Source organism: Lepidochelys olivacea (genome assembly GCF_965140295.1).
Source record: "Lepidochelys olivacea isolate rLepOli2 genome assembly, chromosome: 7".
NCBI classification, from domain to species: Eukaryota; Metazoa; Chordata; order Testudines; family Cheloniidae; genus Lepidochelys; species Lepidochelys olivacea.
The window spans coordinates 14,344,271-14,360,462 of NC_140417.1; the positions used below are offsets into that span (position 1 = coordinate 14,344,271).

Sequence of the window (16,192 nt, forward strand, 5' to 3'; positions counted from 1 at the left end):
AGCCTGGTTCTTGGAGGCAGAGAGGAGAGAGAGAGTGCATTACCATCTTTTAACTCCTTGGCAGTGCTCAAAATACAGTGGTCCCGGCCACATTAGAATCTAGATGGCTGGGCCGATAGGAGTTTTAGCCTTTTGGAGACTTCCTGAACACTCTCCCCACCTCCCCAAGAGATGCTTTGGTAAGCCTGCTAGTCATACCCAGCATATGGCATCACAAGGTCCAAGAAGTGGCCAGTTCTTTTATGCAATACAGCTTTCTATCCATCTAGATTGATATGTTGTGATATTCAGTAACAATGTTTAAAACACGACAGCAGAAAACATCCTTTTTACTATCTCCAGCCATGTGTAGCCTGTGCAGAATAATCAAGTGATCTTACTGTTGTTATCCCATCTTCCTTCCTGCTATATCATTAGTCCCCTCATATGTCATATAGTATATAGGTTGGGAAGAGATTATACCACCACCTTATTTTGGGAGGTGCCTAAAAAGCCTTTTGATGTTGACAGTAATCAATGAATATTATATTGATAGACTAGTTTAAGTTTATTTATATTTTATTGTCAAGTCAATCAATTTTACAGGAAAACATTGCAAAATACAGAGTCTGGGCATGTTGAGCTGTCCAGTTTTAATTGTATGAACATAAAAATTGATCACCCTGGAGCATTATAAACTATTTTTTATGGATTGGAAATATTTTCTGTGCATAAATGCTAATTCTTGTAACCAAGTGTCTATCTTGCTTTTAATATTTTAAAGTCTTTTAATTGTAGGCATAACTGGTTATCCTCTGTGATAATTATGGCCTTTCCCAAAGGCATCAAGTGTGAGAATTAATTAAAATAGTGGCATTCTCTTTAATTTATTTGGAATGCCATCTTCTGCAGAGGTATAGAACTCAAGAGGGGGGAAAAAGATGTTTTGCTCAAAAAAATAGGAAACAAGCTGATGCAGAGAAGGTGTATTCACTGGGGAATATAAATCAAATAGAAGATATGATGAGTTATTGATCTCTGTCTGGATCCCCCATAATACCCTTCCCACAAAGCTATGAAATATTGCAAAGTAGTGAAGACATCAAGAACCAGGAAAGTAAATGAAACACCTTCTTGGACTGATTTTCTTCTTCTGAAGTAGCGGTGGCATGCTTTGAGTTTTGTGGTGGAGAACATCAGCAGTTCTACAATCTTGTTGAAAGTCTTGGCAATGCAACGTCAGAAGCTAGAGTTACATGACAGCATTGGTGACAATGGTTTGCAAAGCAGCCTACTCCATTATGCATACTGCATTGTCAGCTTTGATGAAGTATGCCACATTTGCAGTTCAGGCCCCCCTGAAATTTTGTATTCTTTGGCCATTGATGCGGGGAGCCAAGTAGAATTCCAGTCATCAACTTGAAGAGAAGAAAGGTGACCCTTCTGAATTATACTGATACAATAAAAACAAATAAGGGTTAGGTATGAGTGGAAGAGATTCCAAGCCAAACTCATCTTAAACAAAACAGTTGGCAAGTCCCATGTTCTTTAGCTGCATCAGAAGTGGCAAAAGTGATCAGAAACAGCAGACAAATGTTCAGGGAGATCATCGACAGCATATTTGACAGCAAAAGGGGGAAAGCAGTTTACCTCTCTCCTTCTTTATTTAATACTGGTATTGTGGTAACACACACAGTGACCATGGTCAGAATTGAGATCCCATTGTTCCAGTTGCTGTTCAAACACAGAGGTAAACATGCCCAACCAGTGCTGAAGTGTAATCTGACTACCCTGATATTTATTTGGCCATCATCATTTAAGTGCATGAGCACTTGTAAGAGAGAAGGCACCTGGAAATAACTTTTCCAGTTTTCTTTTAAAATGCGAGGCTTTCGTCCTTGACTGCATTCAACTGGGTCTATGAAATGCCCCCAGCGTCACTTAAGATATACTTTGAGTACATGGTGGTGGTTATAATTTTTGCTAGAGGTGCTTGTAGTGTCTGTGTGCCTGTTATTCTTTCATTAGTTTCTTTGGCACTCCCAGACATCCAGGAAGATACTCTGTTTTATATGATATACCTGACATCCACATGGGACTTCAGGAGATGGACGAGGGTGAATGCTATGTCTTCTGGCAATTTGCTTATGAGAGCATCCTTCCAAAAATCAAAATCTGCCTGGGGAGGGATTTTTTTTCAATTCTTCCCAGGAGAGATGGATCAAGTAATGTTAACGGTACATAGTCTCCACTTTCAGACATGCCTGCTTTTCCCCTTGCCCCACTGCTGTTGCTGGTTCAGCAGATGGAATCGATGTGCCGGTTTCTCCAATTTCTTTTGTCTTGTCCAACATTCTAAAAAAATGATGTGTTTTAAGATATATACCTGACACATGAGATCTAGGGAAATGGATATGGAGGATGTTGAAGATATAGCCTCCAGCATTTTGTTCACAAGAACATCCTTCAAAGCACTTTTATTTCTGTGTGGGGTTGAAGTATGGTAACCCTCTAGTATTTGAGATATAGACTAAGCATTGTTGACAATATCCCTTTTGAGAATATTTGATTCCTAAATCAGTTAACATCCTGAAATGGGGTTTCCTTCCACCTTTTTGGCTACATACAAGTGTTTTTCTTTAGTTTAAAAGTCACTTTGCATTTTTTTTAGTAGCAAAACTGGCAATATGAAGCAACGGTTCTATGGAATGAATGTTTAAGGAATAGATGAGTTTATGTCTCTGGTCAGATAATTTTAGAGCTCTTCACTCAATCAAAAGATTGAAGCCCAGTAATTACTGAGATTTTTGTTTCAAAATATGAGCTTCTCCATACAGAATTGGCCATATTCACTCTGGGTGAATGTAAGTGCTGGCCAATGAAATTGCCTCCACATAACATCATAGGAAAAATTGGGTGAAATAATCTACTATCTTAAAATGACCATAGCACCATGAACTTCAATGGATCTCTACCAATTTGCCCTTGCATCTTTGGGAACAGACATATGGGTGTAAATTAGCAACAAAACAACTTCATCCTTTTACTTATTTTCAGCAGTAGAATCTAAGAACCATTGTATCCAGACCAGTTATAAGCATTCCAAGAAGGATTCTAGAAGACTGGTTTACAGTGTATTCATTTTATATGTGGCTCTTTTCAGCAGTTAGAGGTAACACTCATTGCCAAACACGGGGTTACCACCAGCACCCAATTGACCTTTCTTTTATCAAGAATATCTGGAGGAAGGAATTCTACCCAGTACATTCTTCAGAGTTGGCAGCTCTGAGTTGGCAATTGGAGGAGCAGTGCTATGATAGTTGTCTGCCTTCTCTGGTTGGAGGGTTTGATGCAGAATAATATGTTTAAAACCCTACTTCTTATGCCTACAACACAGGGATAGATAGATGCCTTGCAGCTCCCCTGGTTTGAGAGTATTAGCTGAGAGTTTTCTCTCTCTCTTTCTCTTTTTTTTGTTTTGTTATTTCTGCAGGAGCACCTCCCTTCTTTTTCTTTTAACCCATTTTGTTCCACCTGGCACACCTTGGGCCTCTCTGTTCCATTATGTCCCCTAATTGTCCATAAGAAGCTCAAAGACACTGAATATACATAGGATTCAAAGATAATCCGAATGCTTCCTTGCATGTAGAACCTGCTGCAAAGCCTACTGAGGTCAGGAGAAGGACTCCTATTGACTTTAGTGGACTTTGCATTAGTGCCAGACTTTGAATATACACTTCCACTCAGTAAGGCAAACTATTGGATTTGAACACTGGACTGTTGACAATAAGGGTAGAGCAGTTGGTCTGAGGTGAGTGACATATGCTATTAGATTAGGAATCAACCATAAGGAGAAATTTAATGTAGAATCTTGTTTCCGAATTATGTAGACTGGGAGTAAAAACAATAATGATGTGCATTTATATATGGCGCCTTTTGTCCAAGCATATCAGACTGCTTTATAAATATTAATTAAGCCACAGAACACCTCTGTGGAGTAGGTAATTATCATTGGTAGAACCATTTTACATGTAAAACAGAGAGATTAATGGCCTTGTATTCCACAAACCTTTATTTTACCAAAATTAGACACGACAGGATGCTTAATATTTTTTTTCATGCCGTTGCCATAGTTACCTTTGAAAATTGCATATTTCTGCATATTCATGGCACGTTGTGCATCTGTCTGTCCATTGGTACAGGCAGATACCTGACGTGTGCAGTCCTGAGCCTGACTTTTGGAATATCAGACCTGAAGCGATTTGCAAGGCCACATAGTAAGTCAATGGAAGAGGATCAGGAACAGGAGCCCTGATGCTGGTTTTCAGTTGTCTACTCATCAGACAACATTTGAGACAACTGACTGATTTATACAATGAGAAAAAGAGATCACTATCCAAGGTTCAAGGTGTGCCAGTGATAGGGTGGCCAACCCTCCCAGGAATTAAAGACTCATCTTTGACCCCTCCAGGAATATGACCAACCAAAACTGGCAACCCTAGCCTACGACAAATTACAAGAACAACAATAAAATTGAATAGCTGCTTTATTCCTGGCAGCCAGCAGAGCTCAACCCTATCAAAAACACAGAACTCTTTTCCCTGTGGAAACCGAACCTCACTTTCTGCAGCATGCTGCACAAATAGACATGCTTGAAGATCAACAGACTTGGGCTTTTTCAGAGCAGGGGCCTAAGCTTGACTCGGAGTTGAATGTTCATCCGTGAGAAGGCTTTACAACCCCCACCACCCGCTTTATTAAACAGATTGAGCACCTCCGCTGATCACAAGTATGGCACTACATCTCAAATAGGGAAGAGTCAGGTAGGAAGGTCCCAATCCATGTAAGTCCTTGTACATAAGCTCCTTGGGAAAGGATCCATTTTTTTGTTCTTTGTTTATACAGTATCTGGCAAAGTGGCATCCTGGTCTCTGACTGGAGCTCCTAAGCATTACCACAATATCAACCATATCACTTTCTAACTTCCTACAAAGCAATGAATGTAAAACATTACCAATTCAGCTAGCTCTTTTTATTATTTTTATTTATTTCAACCCATCTCTTTTAACAATACCTATACACTTCTTGTTTGACAGCTTTCAATTGGAGGTCTGTCTGTTTTTTTCAACCTTTCCATAAGTAAATTATAAAGATTCTAGATTTTATATTTATTATTTATGTTCTCATCAATGTCGGTATTCTACTTTCAATAAAGAAATAATTATTACTTCACACAATTGAAGGCTTTGTATGATTCTGCTCTTATTTTTCTAATAATTTTCCTGCCAGGGGATTACACCAGTGATTGATGGAGTTTAAGAAAATTGTGGTTACTAATTATCACTTATATTTTGAAATAAGTGCAAATCACTGGGCGCTACAGTGTATCTCACCCAAACAATAATCAAAAATGAATTGAAATAACTACCCAGCAAATAAGAATTGAATAGAACTTAAAATCAATTAAACCATTTATTTTCAACTTTATTACTGAATAAATACTTCAGTATATATTAATTTGCTTCTCTTTTTATTTGCGCCTGTGGTCTGCTTACTAATATGACTGAGATGCACAATTTCTATTTAATTAACCTTTTTTACGGTCTGCATCTCACATACTCTCTGTGAAACACATGGGCTGAAGTTCCCATAATGCCAAGAATAAAAATAAGGGACTCGTAAGCATCAATCATTTAGCAAGTAAATTCCCATCAAGCCCAATATCTGAAATTTTGGGCCAGACCCTCTGTCTCTGTAAATCAGAATTCAGTTCAATTCACTGAATTCTGAGGAGCTATGCCAGTTTACATCAACTGAGAATACAGCCAAAACAATTTTCATCGAAGGTGTGGATTCAGATTATTGCATGTAAATTGGACCAGTGTCATTTTCATTGTTTCACATTGAGCGAATGAAGAATTATTCACTACTTGACATGCAAGTGAAGGCTATTTCATAAAGCTGAGTTGTATATTCTACTCTTCATGTTAATAGGGGTACGTATACTCCCATACAACACAGCGATATTTTTAGCCTGTCCGGGAACTGGCAGTCGTTTGCCTGTCGCTGCAGAAAACCTTGGTCAAAATCCTGACTTGGGTCACAAGTGAATGTTTTACTTCGTCTTGGCTCACAGAAGACTCTTTCCAAGGCCCAAATCACTGATCCCACAAAACACTAAGAGCCTTCAGTTGAAGTTGGTAGGACTCAGAGTCTCAAGAGATTGTGCCATTGGATAGCAGCATGACAATGAATAAGGTGTCCTGGGAGTTCTGTGAAGAAGTTTTCATGTGGTGGGCTCAGTTCTTGGCTGGTGTAAATTACTGTGTGCTGACCAATGTTTTCTGTTTACTTGTGCTCCCCGTCTGCTGTCTTATTCGTAGATTGTAAATTCTTTGGGGCAGAGGACCATCTCTTTGTTCTTGTGTTTCTATAGCATCTACCACAATGAGGTCCTGGTCCATGATCAGGTCTCTGAGGCACTGTGGTAGTACAAATAATTTATAATAGTGTCTGCTATCACTCTGCCTTATCCTAACTGTTTTTCTCAACAAATAGAAAAGGGTTTTTTTAAAAAAACTAGTGTTCAGGAACCAAAACCACTCTCACGACAGCATACCTTACATATTGATGTGTGATGATGGAGAAAACACTTTCCAAGAGATAAATTTTACACCAACTTTGAGCACAGTCTTTAAATGGCTAGAATGGCTCACTTTCACAAAATGTGGCAACTGGATATACTACCCCTTTCCTACACAGCCTTCTTACGAACTAATAGATTTGAAACTTAAATAAAACATGCCCCCCCAAATAAAACCGCAGTATATTAACAAGAAAAATACAAGTACAATAGTGCTCTCGCTTTTTAAAGAAAACTAGGTCTGCTTCTGATTCTTGCTGCAGGACTGTTATCTTCAGTGAAAAGTTTCTTCCCCACTAGGGTCAGAATTCACCAAATCTCTGTTCCCCAAAGATTAAACCTGAAAAGGATATAAATATTATACAGAGAAGGGGTGAAAATGTTACTGCAGTGTGTATGGCACCATATATTAGTTAAATAGGGCTGCAGAGAAGACCTGACACAGACTTGTTGGATTATAACAGCATAGTTTACTGTATATGTAAAGCATCCAGTTTAATTATAGGGATTTGTGTAATCATCTTTTATGTGGTTATAGCAGACATAAAGCCCTCATTGAAACTGGTGAACAAGTATTATATATATATTTTTCTGTTTTTTTTAAAAGGTTTGACACAGTTGATCAGTGAATAAAATTGATTCCCTAATCAGAATCTGTGTTAGGATATCCAGTTAAAGATGTGTGCAGCTCTCTCTCAGTATGCATCTTTGATTCATGTGCTAATTGTGTAGGTCCTTTGGGGGAATACAGCAGTGAAGCAGTGTACTTCCTGATTAATGCTGGGGAAGAGACATGCAGTGCTCAGTGGATAGCAGTTAAGCATCTCTAGTCCCAGCTGAGAATATGGTTCCATTATCTCCCAGCTGCATAGACAATCCATAAGGGCCTGTTCCGCCTGGCTGATCAGCGTAGTGGAAGGAGTGACTTGCTGAGAGCTGAAATCTTTGTTTGATTTGCTGTAAAATGTAAAGAGAAGCTGGGACATTTTACTTTACAGTTCTGTAAGTACCAGTTTTTCCTCCATAGCTGCATGTGAATGTGACTTTGCCCGATGCATTTGATTTTCTATTCCACTGCTCTTTGTTGAATCTAACCGGTGAGACAGGGTATAATCTGTTTAGAGCTTGCAGTTTTCTTTGGCTCCTTTATACAGGCATGTAATTGATTCACTTAGGCAAATTAGTTGTCTTTTTTTTCCAAAATGCTTTTTATGAACATTAAAGATCTTGTTACATAGGTAGTATTGTGTTGTTTCAAAGACTCGTGTGAGACCTCTTAAAGCAGGCATTTGAGTCTTTTACAGGTTTTCTGTGCATATCAATAACAAAAGTATGACCAAAGATTATTTAGCTGAAACAGGTGCTTGTATTCTTTATTATAATGTAGAAAATACTTGTTGACAAAATAGTTCATTCAAGCTACCAGCTTTCGGTCTTCCCCATAAACTGTATGGGGAAAGAGGGTGAGTGAAGTGTTCAGTGAGTTGCAAAGTGCTTTAAAACTTTCTTTTTAAAATGTACATGCATATGTATAATGGAATGTCTGTGGTATTGATTAATTTCACTTAAATGTTGAGGATTGAGTTAAAATATAAGACAAGCATGTGCTATATACAATAAGAATCTCATTTTGTTTGCAAGGCATATTGTGAACACAGATCTGACTAACTGAAATTTGGAGTAGGTGTTTTATTTATTTTTTAGGAAAAGATGCAATATATCAACATGCTTTATATAGCCCCGATTCCTGTAATATCTGAGCAGCCATCATGTTAATATTTGTCATTTACAAAGGTGCATTAATCTAGCACTGTACTTGCAGAACAAATAAGTTTTTGTAGTGACTGGCAAATTATAAGTGAGAGTAGTGGCATTAAAATTAATATCCGTATTAATATTATTTTTGCTGGCTTTCATGGGCTTTGTCTTCCAGTTCTATACATTTATATAACATGTGGCTTTACATACAGTGCCCTTGGACTTCTTGTGCTATAGTGCAAACCCTGGAATAGATGAAAGTAATTCAAAATTGTTCTGATTTGAAGGGTAGAATAGTCAGACAAGTTGAATGAAATCCTATGATGCAGAAGGTACATAAGGAGTGCAAATATTTTTTTCCTGTATAGGCAATAAGTGTCAACACTGGGAAAACCATAGCTGTGAAGTATGAAAGTGTCTTGCTGGTGAGGATAGAGTATGTTCTCATTAGACTTGGTTGAGGGGAACAGCACAAGAAAGAGTAGAGTCACAATAGATGGCTATTTGTGGTAGTACAGATCTTCTCAGATCCTAGGGATCCAGAGAGAAAATAAGGAAAAAATAACATTTAGTAAGAGGAGATGCTAGAGAATGAATACAGTATTTCCATGTGCCTTCCATATGCTGGGATTTTAGTGTGGAGGTTTCTGCTTCCATGGAAAAGGGTAAGTCTGAATTAAGTATTGCAGAAAACATGTTTAAGGTTAATTGTTCTCAGCAACTGCCTCCTAAGCATTTTTTCCCCATAATTGAAAGAAGAACTTGTCCTCATTTCAAAATAGAAGGCATCTCCAATGAGCCCCGCTTTAAAAAACGCTACATGGGTATTATGATAGTTTGTTTCTTTACTAATGGTGTTATTTCAGCATTTCTTTAATGATAATGAGCACATGCAGCATGAAATGTGATATTGCTCTGATATGCGTTAGCTAAAACAGTGTACTTAGTTGTCTGTCAGCCTTTTGCAAATATGTATGTTTTCATAAAAATGAGAGCTATCATTTTCATTCATCTCAGGTTTTTACACTGGGAGATTTGTTTGCTTGAACTTGACTTCCTAGCCAAACTTCGCTAGCACATTTAAAATTTATGCGGGAATGTTCACTATTATTATTTAGCCTCAAGACACAGATATTTTGAATATTAGTGAGCAGTGTTTGCCACTACTGGTTTTTGTAATGTCTCTTATCATTTTGGGAGATTTGAAACTTTAAGCATCTGACTGCAACTGTGATGGAGTCGTCCGAAGCAGCTTGCAAAATATTCCCAAAAGGAGCTGAAATACACCCATGGAAGGCACAAGTTGAATTACGGCACATTGTGCAGGATGTGGCATATGAGGCAACTAACAATACATGGTGCTAACACACCTTGCAGGCAGGTGTGAATTTGAAACAAAAGGTTTTGATTTTGGTCCAGATTTGCTTAAAATTGTAAACCAGGGAGAAGAGGGAATTAAAAGAAAACTGCAATGCCAGCAATGCTGCAGAACAGCAACACAGCAATTATTATTATCCATACTGAGTAATCAAGTGCCGGGAGGTGGTTTTACTGGTCTTGTAAATAATAATGCTTAAGCTTACAGCCCTGGGTCAGCAAGATGCTTTTAAACATGTGGGTGATTTTTAAGCATATGGGTTGAAGTCAATGAGACGCCTTATGTGCTTAATGTTAAGTTCATGCTTAAGCACTTTGTTGAATCAGGGCCTTGTATAGCACTTTCCATACGCAATTCTCAAAGTGCTTCACAAACTGATGAAATAAGCCTCACAAAGCACCTGTGCCATGGCTCAGCATTATTATCCCTCTTCTACAGAAGTCGAAATTGAGGCACAGACTCACTTGGCAGAGACTTGCTCAAGGTCACAATACAGCAAGTCTGTGATGCAACCAGAAGTGTAAACCTTTGCATCCAGTTTCTAGTCTCCTGTTCTAGCTACTGGTCACTTCTGATGTCCAAAACCAAAACCAAACCACTTGCTGTAAGATTAGGAACCGTGCTTGTTACCTTGATCACCTATATTGTTAGTGTCTCTCCACAGCATTCATTTCCATATAAGACAAAAGAAACTTTAAAAAGTACTGATTATTGCAACTTAAAGATCTGGCATAAAATTGCCAGAACAATAATAGCATCCATCTTTTTCAGAGATACAGAACTTGCTGAATGCCAAATGAGTCATCATCCATTTGTTTCTCAGAAGTGGAGTTATACATGGGGAATTTTATTTCTCTAATTTTAAGCTATTGACATGACAAAATTAGGTCAATGCAAATTATTTACTAAAAATGTGAATGATTTGTTGCATATTACAATCTCTAGTCCTGTAGAAGTTTTAACTCTGAAGCAACTCAGATGGGCTAATATTACCACCCTCCGACACCCATTACAGCCACCCCGGAAAATAATAACCCTGGAAAATACTTATGATGCATTGATTATGGATTTATAGTAACTACTTTCAAACCTGTGGTTCTTATAGGACCCTACTTTAAACATATAGTTACTGACCTCCAATTGTTGCTTCATCACGTGAGGGTATTTTAGAATGAGCATTTGTTAAGTAACTGCAGGAGGACCAGATTACTGTGATTTAGTTTTCCACAGGCTAATTTGTTGAAATAAAGAAAGATAGCTAATGGAGAGTGTACATTTGTTCATGTACTTTATACACAATGGGAGACCATAAGAAATTATTTAATGAGCGCTTCTTTAAATTATTTAATGGGCACTGATTCTCGCTAACATTCAGTGCTTGTATGTTACTGTGTATGTAATATAAAACAGGACTGTGACGATGTGACTCAGCAGGGAGGGGGGAGTGTTGACCTGGGAATGTGCCCTGGGGATGGGAGACCTGAGAGCCTGTCACCTGAGCCGGGAGGGGGAGGTGACACCTCTGCCCAGGAATGTGAACAGAGGCTGCAGCAGGGAACCTGCTGGGTGGGTTTAGTTTCAGTTTGGGGCTGGGTGGAGGAACACAGGGAACCCCAGGGCTGGGGTCTAAGCTCCCTGCTCCCCCAGAAGGACGTGATTGAGGGGTCCTGGTTGTACCCACAAGCTCTGTTTTTGGACTGTGTTCCTGTTGTCCAATAAACCTTCTGTTTTACTGGCTGGCTGAGAGTCTCAGTGGATCCCAGGAAGAGGGGTGCAGGGCCTGGACTCCCCCACACTCCGTGACAAGGACAATGCAGTGTTTTCTGGGCGCTATGCATACAGTTGTATGTAAATGTGCACAAACTTCTTGAGAGAGATTGGCATTATTTCAGGTTTGCTGTGCTGTACTTTAGGAATTCTAATGTCACCCCGATTAAACTTATATAGTGTAACATATTGAAGCAGGAAATAGTTAATTTTTTATGAGATCAATGCAGTATGTGAAAATCATTTGCTTTTGGTTTCCCAAGTATCAGTATGCTTGCTGGACAGTACAGAGCCAATTAAGTGAAAGCAGCGATGCAAGATTATTGTCATTGTATTCTTCCTCTCCATCCAGGCAATGAATTTCCATATTAAAGTATAATATATTCTTATCCCCATAGTCTCTCTCTTATGCAGAATAGAATGGTGACAGACAGGATTTCTTTACACTGTTAATTCCTTAGCTGCAGTCTTATATATTTTCTTCAGTGGCATCATGCATTTGGGTTTAAACCAATGAATGAGAAGATTTTGAAAGTGCAGTTCAATATTGGTTAGTTAATAGTTCCAATGGTGTACCAGACAGTTTTATTGTATTGTATGAGAAAGCTATAAATCATAGATAAGACATGGCTGTATTTACACAAGGACCCTTCTGTTAGAGTCTTTTTTTTTTCTATAATTAAAAGGTACATATTCTCAAGGAATGAATAAAGTAAAACAGATTATTTATAAAGTAAAACAGATTAGCTTGTTTTTCAGCAAGGGAAAGCCAGTGATTTAATGTTAAGAGGAAAGCATCAGAAGAACTGCAAAGAAATAAAAGATATAGAATGCAGTGCTGTAGATTTTAGAGGCGATGGCAGAATCTACAGAAGCTGACTATCCCAGGCAGTTGGCAGAAGGGACTAAAGAAGACAGAGTTAAGACTTGCCAGAAGGAAACCCTATCTCGGTGGGTAGATTCAAGTGCCCTGCAAAGGAAATGTAAATAAGGCAGTAGAATCTGAGAGTTCTGTAGTCAAATGAAATGCACAGAAACAGCTTCAAGCTGAGGAGGGAAGATGTGGTGTATGTGGAAAAATATCAAATTTAAGACCACTGGGACAAATTCAGAAACAGCTGCCGCACGCATTGGTAAGTTACTGTGTAAATGATTATGAAATTTGAACAGCGCGTAGTGAGATGTTCAAAAGTGTTGTTGCCTCTAGCAGCTTTTTGATGCCTTAGCGTGTTAATAAAATTACTGTGATATGCTTTTAAAAAGATTATTTAAAAATAAAAACTACTATTCTGTAGGAAGTAGTTAGAGTGCCCTAGGATTCTGCTTTAGAAACACGGAATCTCCCTGCAAGGTTGTGTGAATGTGGTTGCCAGATAGGCATTACTAAATAACAGTTTTCAATGTTGCAATGCTGTAGCCATGTCATATGTTGTAGCCAGTATATTAGGGAGACAAGGTAGGGTAATATCTTTTATTGGACCAGCTTCTGTACATTTCCCAGACATGAGGAAGAGCTCTGCGTAAGCTCGAAAGCTTGTCTCTCTCACCAACAGAAGTTGGTCCAATAATAGGTATTACCTCATCCACCTTGTCTCACTAAATAATAGGAAATTTGTGTATATAAAATACACTTGGAGCATTTTATTGTGAATGAGTGATTCAAACTGAAGTGTGTGTGTAGGTGTAATTATACCACAACTATGGAAAATGTGTTTAGTTAGCAAAAAGACAATTTCTAAACCATTTGTCTAAACCTTCTCTGAGTCTGAGAATCAAAACCATATCTGGATGCTATAGACGTAAAATATTGTTTGCCTTCTGGACATATTATTAATGAGCAAGGTCAGTCATTAGGCACAGTAATTTGGAAGTGGTTTTCTTGTTCTGCTTCTTTGGATTTTTGTACGTTCAGGCACCTTTTAGAATAGAAGAGCTGCTTGCACAGAAAGAATTTCATGACACGAAAAGAAATCCTTGGGGCAGCTCTCAGAACAGAGTAAATATTGTGATCGAATATGGTTTCAAGGGAGTGTAAGTGATGTATCGTGCAAAAGCCGATTCTGTAATTCAAAGTGTTCTGTTTTCATCTTCAACTATTGATACATGTATGGAGTGGGAAGATGCAATGGTTAAGAGATACTTCGGGGTCCCGCACAGTCCCTTCCCTGACAGTACCTACTTTGGGAAAACCACTTTTGTTAACCTCTCTTAGATTATTGTGTTTCTTGTTGAAACTATGTAGAATACAGTACACTTAAAACATTGCATATGCTAGATAACTCTATAACTACACTTATATGAGAGAAAATGCTATGTCACTATTTTACAGTAAATGTAGCCAAACTATTGAGGATAATATTTAACAAAATGTCCTATTTTGAAGGTTAATGCTTCCCTGCAAATTAGAAAACCTGTGTAAAAATACAAATGAAGTATTTTTTTTATCTTGGGAAGTTACCATATAGATGGAGTAATATGTTAAATGTGTAATAAAAGTGGTGTAAAAATCTAGATTTTTCACCAAGTAGATTGACTTCAACATATCTCACAATATCTTCTTTATATGCTTCATAAGATGAAATTGGTATCCTACTTGAAGGACTAGATAAACATAAGAACATAAGAATGGCCGTACTGGGTCAGACCAAAGATCCATCCAGCCCAGTATCCTGTCTACCGACAGTGGCCAATGCCAGGTGCCCCAGAGGGAGTGAACCTAACAGGTAATGATCAAGTGATCTCTCTCCTGCCATCCGTCTCCACCGTCTGACAAACAGAGGCTAGGGACAACATTCCTTATCCATCCTGGCTAATAGCCATTAATGGACTTAACCTCCATGAATTTATCCAGTTCTCTTTTAAACCCAGTTATAGTCCTAGCCTTCGCAACCTCCTCAGGCAAGGAGTTCCACAGGTTGACTGTGCGTGAGTGAAGAAGAACTTCCTTTTATTTGTTTTAAACCTGCTGCCCATTAATTTCATTTGGTGGCCCCTAGTTCTTATATTATGGGAACAAGTAAATAACTTTTCCTTATTCACTTTCTCCACACCACTCATGATTTTATATACGTCTATCATATCCCCCCTTAGTCTCCTCTTTTCCAAGCTGAAAAGTCCTAGCCCCTTTCATCTCTCCTCATATGAGACCCGTTCCAAACCCCTAATAATTTAGTTGCCCTTTTCTGAACCTGTTCCAATGCCAGTATATCTTTTCTGAGATGAGGGAACCACCTCTGTAGGCAGTATTCAAGATGTGGGCGTACCATGGATTTATATAAGGGCAATACGATATTCTCCGTCTTATTCTCTATCTCCTTTTTAATGATTCCTAACATCCCATTTGCTTTTTTGACTGCCGCTGCACACTGTGTGGACATCTTCAGAGAACTATCCATGATGACTCCAAGATCTTTCTCCTGATTAGTTGTAGTTAAATTAGCCTCCATCATATTGTATGTATAATTGGGGTTATTTTTTCCAATGTGCATTACTTTACATTTATCCACAAAGACTACAGACAGTTCCCTGAATTCTTTTTTCAAGTAAAACTAAGCAGCTATGGATAATGAAGAGCTAGTAGATTATCCCACATCTGTCAGGGAGTATTCACCCAAGAGAGTGAAGAAATGACGTTAAAGATTAGGATAGTTGCTAAATTGAGCAGAATAAGCAGCATTGCACTGCACTAATAATAGAAATACTGCAACAATTTTAATCTGTGAAAGATGTATAGTTTTAGAAGTAAAAGCAACATAGAATAAAACCAGGTAGCTTGTCTCATAATCATAGATTGGGCTACACTAAACTTTTCTTATGTGAGGTTGAAAATTATGAACCTAAATGTGGGAATTAGCAAATACCGGTGTAATGTGTTGGCATAACAAATTTAGGATAATATATTTGTACATTCATTAAAGCCAAATGCATTTTCTGATGAGCAAACAAAACCTCCTTCTCCTTCAACATGATTGTAAAGTCTGGGCTAGCTGGGTTTGTGGCTGATTTACTAAATTTTCAAGATAGTTTTACAAAGCTGAGTTTTATTAGAGATGGGCCTAAACTGTAAAGTTCAGCTCTGGGTCCACACTTCCCCAAGGTTCAAGGGTTTTTGGATGCAGGATTTCAGCTGAGACATCTAGACAGTTTATGCATTTTGGGTTCGTTACAAAAATGAACTAGGCGTGAAATTTGAAGAAAAGAGTCTGTGAAAACTCAAGGTTTAATAAAATGTTAGACCTAAATCCCATTTTCAAAAGTGACTTCAGCACTTAAAAGCCTTATTCCCATGCACTTTCAATGACATATAAACTACTACCTGCCTAATGGCCAGATTTTTAAAGGTATTTAGGTGCAAAAAGATGCAGATAGGCATTAGTGGGCTTTTCAAAATCATTTAGGTGCCTAACTCCCATTGATTTCAATTTGTGTAAGGTACCTGTTTCCTTTTGAAAACCACACTAGATGTTCAAGTACATCTTTAGGTGTCTAAATACCTTTACTAATCTGGCAGTAAGACTCTTGAAAATGGGACCTAAATCTCTTAGGTACTTTTGGAAGTGTTACCCAGAATCTTTCATTGTATATTTATTGGCCTTACGGAGAGAAGTGTTAAAGTGTTTCAGTTAGTCTTATGAGTCAATTTCTTTCATGTATGATGTCCCTTTTTC

General features: G+C 38.1%; 1 protein-coding gene across 7 annotated transcripts in view; it reads left to right on the forward strand.

Annotated features, from left to right (window-relative positions):
• The window catches only part of LOC311523328 (contactin-4), a 648,631-nt gene that overhangs the window by 276,985 nt on the left and 355,454 nt on the right, over positions 1-16,192 (forward strand). Inside the window, exon 1 of one of the 7 annotated variants that reach the window (XM_084633192.1) lies at positions 7,446-7,624. The exons of the other annotated variants lie outside the window; for them this stretch is intronic. The gene's annotated coding sequence lies outside the window, so the exon portion shown is untranslated. Of the gene's footprint in view, positions 1-7,445; positions 7,625-16,192 lie in introns of those variants that run through there. 7 annotated transcript variants of the gene reach the window in all.